Below are 5,883 nucleotides of genomic sequence, written 5' to 3'. Positions count from 1 at the left end.
TTCGCTCATTTTGACTCTACCGAACAACACATGTTTCCCCCGGGCACTCTGGTTTCCTCCTGCACTAACACTGAACCACCTCATGTTATTGGGCAATGCCGGTTGGATGGTAAATAAATAAACTCACAAAATTAACACAAATATAATACTCTGGCCTGTGAAAACATGAAAAGGTGACTTACCCAAAAATATGACATTTGACAATATCTTAAGTACAAGTACACACATCTTTAAATGATAGTTTCCGCAGTAAGAATCGGTATCTTTGCTATTAGTAACAGCAAACTTTATGTTTGCTCCTCTTAACTGTTTAGTACTGAGCGCCGTTTCATCGTGGTCTGGCTAGAGTCTTTTCATATAGCACAATACCAATTCAACGTACAAACGAAGTAACGTGTTAAAATAAGCATGTTCAGAGTTGAATTCACTACACCCACGCAGGCCAACTTGTCTTGGGTGAATTATTTCTTTATGTAGTCTTTCACCATATCGACACAAATACATGCAACTTGCATAGCACCAAAGGAACGTCAGTGTTTGGTTTGGTGTATGAAAAAACTTCCAGTGGTAGGGCGCCATCCTAAGCAATCTTAGTGACTTCATCTACTATGTGGTACTGGTGATTTTGATATCACTTTGACTGTGTAAGTAAACTTTAGATTTGTGATTCTGACGAGTCATTTCATGATTTTGCATTATACAATTTTCACTTGTTTTCCTAAAACGGCAAACGGCAGTTGAGTCATGATGGGTGAATGGTTAGCGTGACCGGTCGGCTTGGAATCTACAGGTTGCAGGTTCGAACACTGTCTCTGCCTGCTGTTTGTTTCTGAGTGGCTAAAGTCCTTGGGCAAGATTTGAACCACGACTGTGCCTCAGTCAACCCAGCTGTATATCGTAGGTTGCAATGTGAAGGCTTTAATCCTATGCCCTGAAATGGCTGCAATGGATTGTATGCTCCCAAGGGAGTTGAGAAAGACTAAAGGGCCGTTGTGCCGTTCTGATCTGAGCCAGGGGTAATAATTGTAAAGCGCTTTGAGCACGGCGTGGGAAAGTGCTATATAACTCGTTTTCATTAGTATTTTTCTTTTAGTGGAACATCATAGCATACATAACTATTCATGAGCTGCATACAGTCAATTTCAATTTACTGTGCAGCTTTTTTTAATAGATACAACTACCCAGATCCAACAAGAAACTGGACATGCTACACTTTAAGACAGCAAGATTGAATGAATACAGTTTCTTGCTACATTTTGTCTAAGTGAAATGAACTACATACGCCAACATAACATCAAATGAACACCGCAGAGGACATTTTAATCATTGAGTGTTTGATATGAAGGAAAACATTAACACTCAAATGTCTGCATGGAGGTGCAATACATTTAAGTGGGTTCTTTCATTTAGACTAAATGTAATAAAAAATGTGACTGTTAGTTGTTGGTTTCTGCTTGGTTATACCAAACATAAAAGCTGAACGGTATTGTGAAATTCGCTGTACTTAGTATTCACGACTTTATCTGAGGGATATCGTAGGATTCAGAGTGCATCAAATAAATACTGATGCCGTATATTGATGCCGTACAAAATTTCACATGTCAAATCTTAAACCTTTATCCGCCAGTTTATGTTTTAGTTCCTTAAGATATTGGACTACTTCAATACTGTCAAAATGTAAGAACAACCACAGTTTTACTAGACGTGACGCCAGAAATGTCGACAAGTTTGTAATAAACGTTTATTTAAAGTGTTCAAAATTTTAAGCATTGACTGCCATGTTACCTTTACAAGTCAATATCACAAACAGGTACTTTAAACTTAAACTATTTCAGGTGTGAAGTCGCACCATGGTGCACATTATCGCACTTATAATTATATGTAAATGATCGAATTTTCAAAATGTAATGTTTGCTTCACTCACCGTTGTAATATTGACAGTGAAGTCACGAGGTAAACCTGCACTAGTTGTAACTGGGTTGTAGTGTTTCGAGGAGACAATCAATAAATGATTGGAACATTTAAAGTGTTAACATGCATTGTTCATGATACGGCTATGAAAGTAGATATGATATTAACCACTAGTAATGCAGTTAAAGTAAACATACCTTGGTTACTAGATTTCACACCCAGTAGTACCTAATAGTGGCCACGTTTGTACACATACCATTCATAATCCTAATGCAACAAATACGATTGGTCTTAATCTACTCGATCTACTAGTGTCTGAATATGATTACTAGTTTAAACTGTCTACTAAGAGCGTTATAATACTACTACTTATAATTTAATTTCACACTACACTGTGTTTTAGTGCTCTTTATAATAATCCAAAAAGGAAGAGCAGGTGAGTAAAATGACAACATTTGACATTTACGGGGTTAACAATGAAAAACAAAACATTGCAAAGTAAACATGACTAAACTGGCAATTCAAATATAAATATAAATATAAATATATAATATAAATATAAATATAAATATAAATATAAATATAAATATAAATGAAATGAAATTTCAAACAACACTATCTTGGCATGAGTTATTTAAAAGTTTGCTCTATCATACTACTTGTTGATTATTTTTTTCATTCCTCAAACTGATATCCAGCGCTCCTTCACGGATATATAATCTGAACGGTGTTGGCGCACTCTTCTTCCCATAACCATCAACAGTTAGATCAGATCAAGCGTCAATCAGTCATGTAATCAATAACAATTGATTCCATTACAATGAGATACCGAGAAAATAAAGTGAAAGTAAAACATGTCGGGTATTTTGGCGCCCTCTTGAGTCTAAGATTGTTTAGTCGACGACAAAGTTACAATAACAGCAACAGAATTTTCAGGTAAGTAAGATAACACATATTAAAACTATCGTTGTGACATAGTGATATAAGCTATTGAATTGGTGTTGGTTTAAAAGGCGCAGCTTCCAAGGAAATAAAATACGTTTTCATGAAATGTGGGTTTATGAGAGTCCATTTTATGATTTAACTTCATATAAATCTGTACGATTGCTAGGAAAAAAACATATTGAAATATGTTTTCACGTGCACTTTCCAAGCATTTGTCCTACATTTGCGTCATTAGAGTCAGGCTAGCATATATTCATGTGTATCAGATGGAAAATAGATATGTCACACTTGGTGTATTTCACACCATATATTGAGGTGAATGTTCGGCTAACTACATACCACATACAATGTAAAGTATCGGATCACTCGAGTACACAAGAAGAGCTCAACAAACAAATATTTATGGTTCGATAATTACCTCTCCGAATGAGATGGTATCATTTTTCCCAAATCCTTTCTCATATTGGCCTTTATTATCCAAAGATAATGTCTCCATACATTTCTTTCATTAAACAATGCTGTCATAAAATATATATCTATTTGGTTGTAACTAATAAGTGAAGTCATCGGTGATAATCAAAATGAGATCAACAAACTTCTAACTTATCGTATACTAATAAGACCATTTACTCTCATTATTTTTTTTGTGACAAAACAATGAATTTATTTTCACTATTTCAGTTATTTTCACTAAATGTGTAAGTAGTCATGGCCAAGTATCAGTGTAGTTGTTAATGAAAGTTGTCAACTGAAACAAAAATATGCAAATCATTTTTTGTTGGAAATACCACTGCGTTAGATGGCTATTCAATAAGTGCATTTCAATCGTAGAACAACCACACGACTGGCCAATCGTTGTATATAACTACGTATATTTATCATTCACACGGAACGAAATAATTATGGATCCTTAAAAAATGAATTTAACAATGGAAAATTCTGCATACGGTTACTTTGAATAATAACTACTCAAAGGTCACGATGAACAAGGTTGACTCTCATTGCATCATTTAAACAATATCGATACGATCCAATAGTATCACAGCACGAACAGAAATATTCATTATGTGATATCTACTCGAAGAGATGATTACACGATTTTACAGCATTTTGTAAATTAAGAAAATGAATAAGTCTGATATCAAACAACATTTCATAACCACAACTCATGTCAGGATAAATATCACTGGTGAACACTCTAATATTTGTACAAATATATCGAGTAGAAGTAAAAGTAGATGCTAACATTAAATATCAAGGCATATCGAAGTCCAACCAACGTTCTTCATAAATCAACAAATGTATGTTAAGTTACTGTAGAAACATAGTTCCTATTCAACCATAAAAGAACTGTAGCAACATTAAAATCAATAGGATAGCACACATTATTCAGCACCGTATTTCAATTCATTTAACACATGTTAACATTCAACAACGTGTTTAGTGTAAACAAAGTAAGAATATCACCAATATGACTTCACGTACGAGCAGCGAACGTAACAACAGTCCTGAAATAACATAACAATTATCATACGAAAACAAATAAATACTGTGACATATCAATTAAACTGAGCAGTCAGCAAATCACTTATGGTTAAACTCTAATATAGACATGTTGACAAAATTGAGCAATTCACGTCGAATCATAAAATATTGATAACAGTCACTGGTAAGCAACAAAAGGTATTTCTGTGTCAATATTAGGTTCATATTGAACTCGAGTATTTTTCGTGAAATTCTGCTTCGTTCCTCTTTAGTAAACAGTTTATTCTATGATTCTAGTATGTTTTTGTATTCGTTCTGTTCTCTTTCAAGTCCATCGACATTGTCCGATACCATAATGATTTCAATCGCATGTCACACATAGCAAAGTCTTTTTGGTGGTCGCATTTCCAATGTTTAAATGGTCAGTCCATTATGGCATGTCTTTTACATTTATTCCATTTGTTGGCATATGATGGGAATTTCTCAAGCGTGTCTTCTAGTATAATACAAATAATATTTCAGGGCTCGCTGTTCCGTCGTCCAAATATCCATTGTTCAAGTCCAATTGTCCATTTTTAGAAGCAACGTCAATCAAGTTATAGGGCTTTGATGATCCATTGGTTTCTCTTTTGATACTACGGTGATTATTCAATTAGACATTGTCATATGCAACATAAGAATCCTGCAAATGAAATTATAAAATTGTCTGAATATTAAAGGAATTTATGTCGTCTTACTATTAAAAGCCGGATGCAGGAAAAGAAATACGAAGTAAGTAAATCTACTGTTTTATGAAGTTTCTGTAAATATGTAAAAACTGAATATAAAGTTAGGCCCTTTTGACAACACACACGTGTTACTGTCCATGAAAACGTGATGCTAGATATATTAATTGTTATCAACTTTATATATATCAGAACACTATTGTTCACAGTTCACAATGTATGAACATAGATTTGCAATGGTAATAACAATGCAACAAAGAATGACCCAATGTCATAATTATAATACACGAGATAAAAATGCGTCTAAAGCCATGTAATAGAAATGCGTATACTTGGTACATGAAAATGGCATTGTCAAATACGGAAAACAGGAAATCAAAGTGTTCCTCAACTCTTCCGATATTCGAGACTAAAACACAAAAATAAAAATTGGTAGTAGGAAGAACAAACTTCAGCATATGATTTAGGCTTGTTGGAGTGTGATATACTTACCAATTATAAAAGTAATTAGGTATGGCGTACAGACTAACAAATTACCCTGACTTCTTTCTACTGATTCTGAAAGATGAAAAACAAACGTAAGACACTCTAGGAAGAAATTACTTTTATAGAATTTTGTTCAGGGTTTATATGTTCTGTATACTTGCGGTTATTATACAATTTGTTCATCTTGTCACTAGCTTACTACATACTTACACACTCACACTTGCTAGTGTGAGTGTGTATGTATGCATGTATGTATGTATGTATGTATATGCATGCATACATATCTCTTACCTGTAACATTTAGGAAGGCGACCTGTACTTGAGGATTGGC

Source organism: Glandiceps talaboti, chromosome 9 (genome assembly GCF_964340395.1).
Source record: "Glandiceps talaboti chromosome 9, keGlaTala1.1, whole genome shotgun sequence".
NCBI classification, from domain to species: domain Eukaryota; kingdom Metazoa; phylum Hemichordata; class Enteropneusta; family Spengelidae; genus Glandiceps; species Glandiceps talaboti.
The sequence above is the reverse complement of the archived record's forward strand: the minus strand, read 5'-3'. Positions refer to the sequence as shown.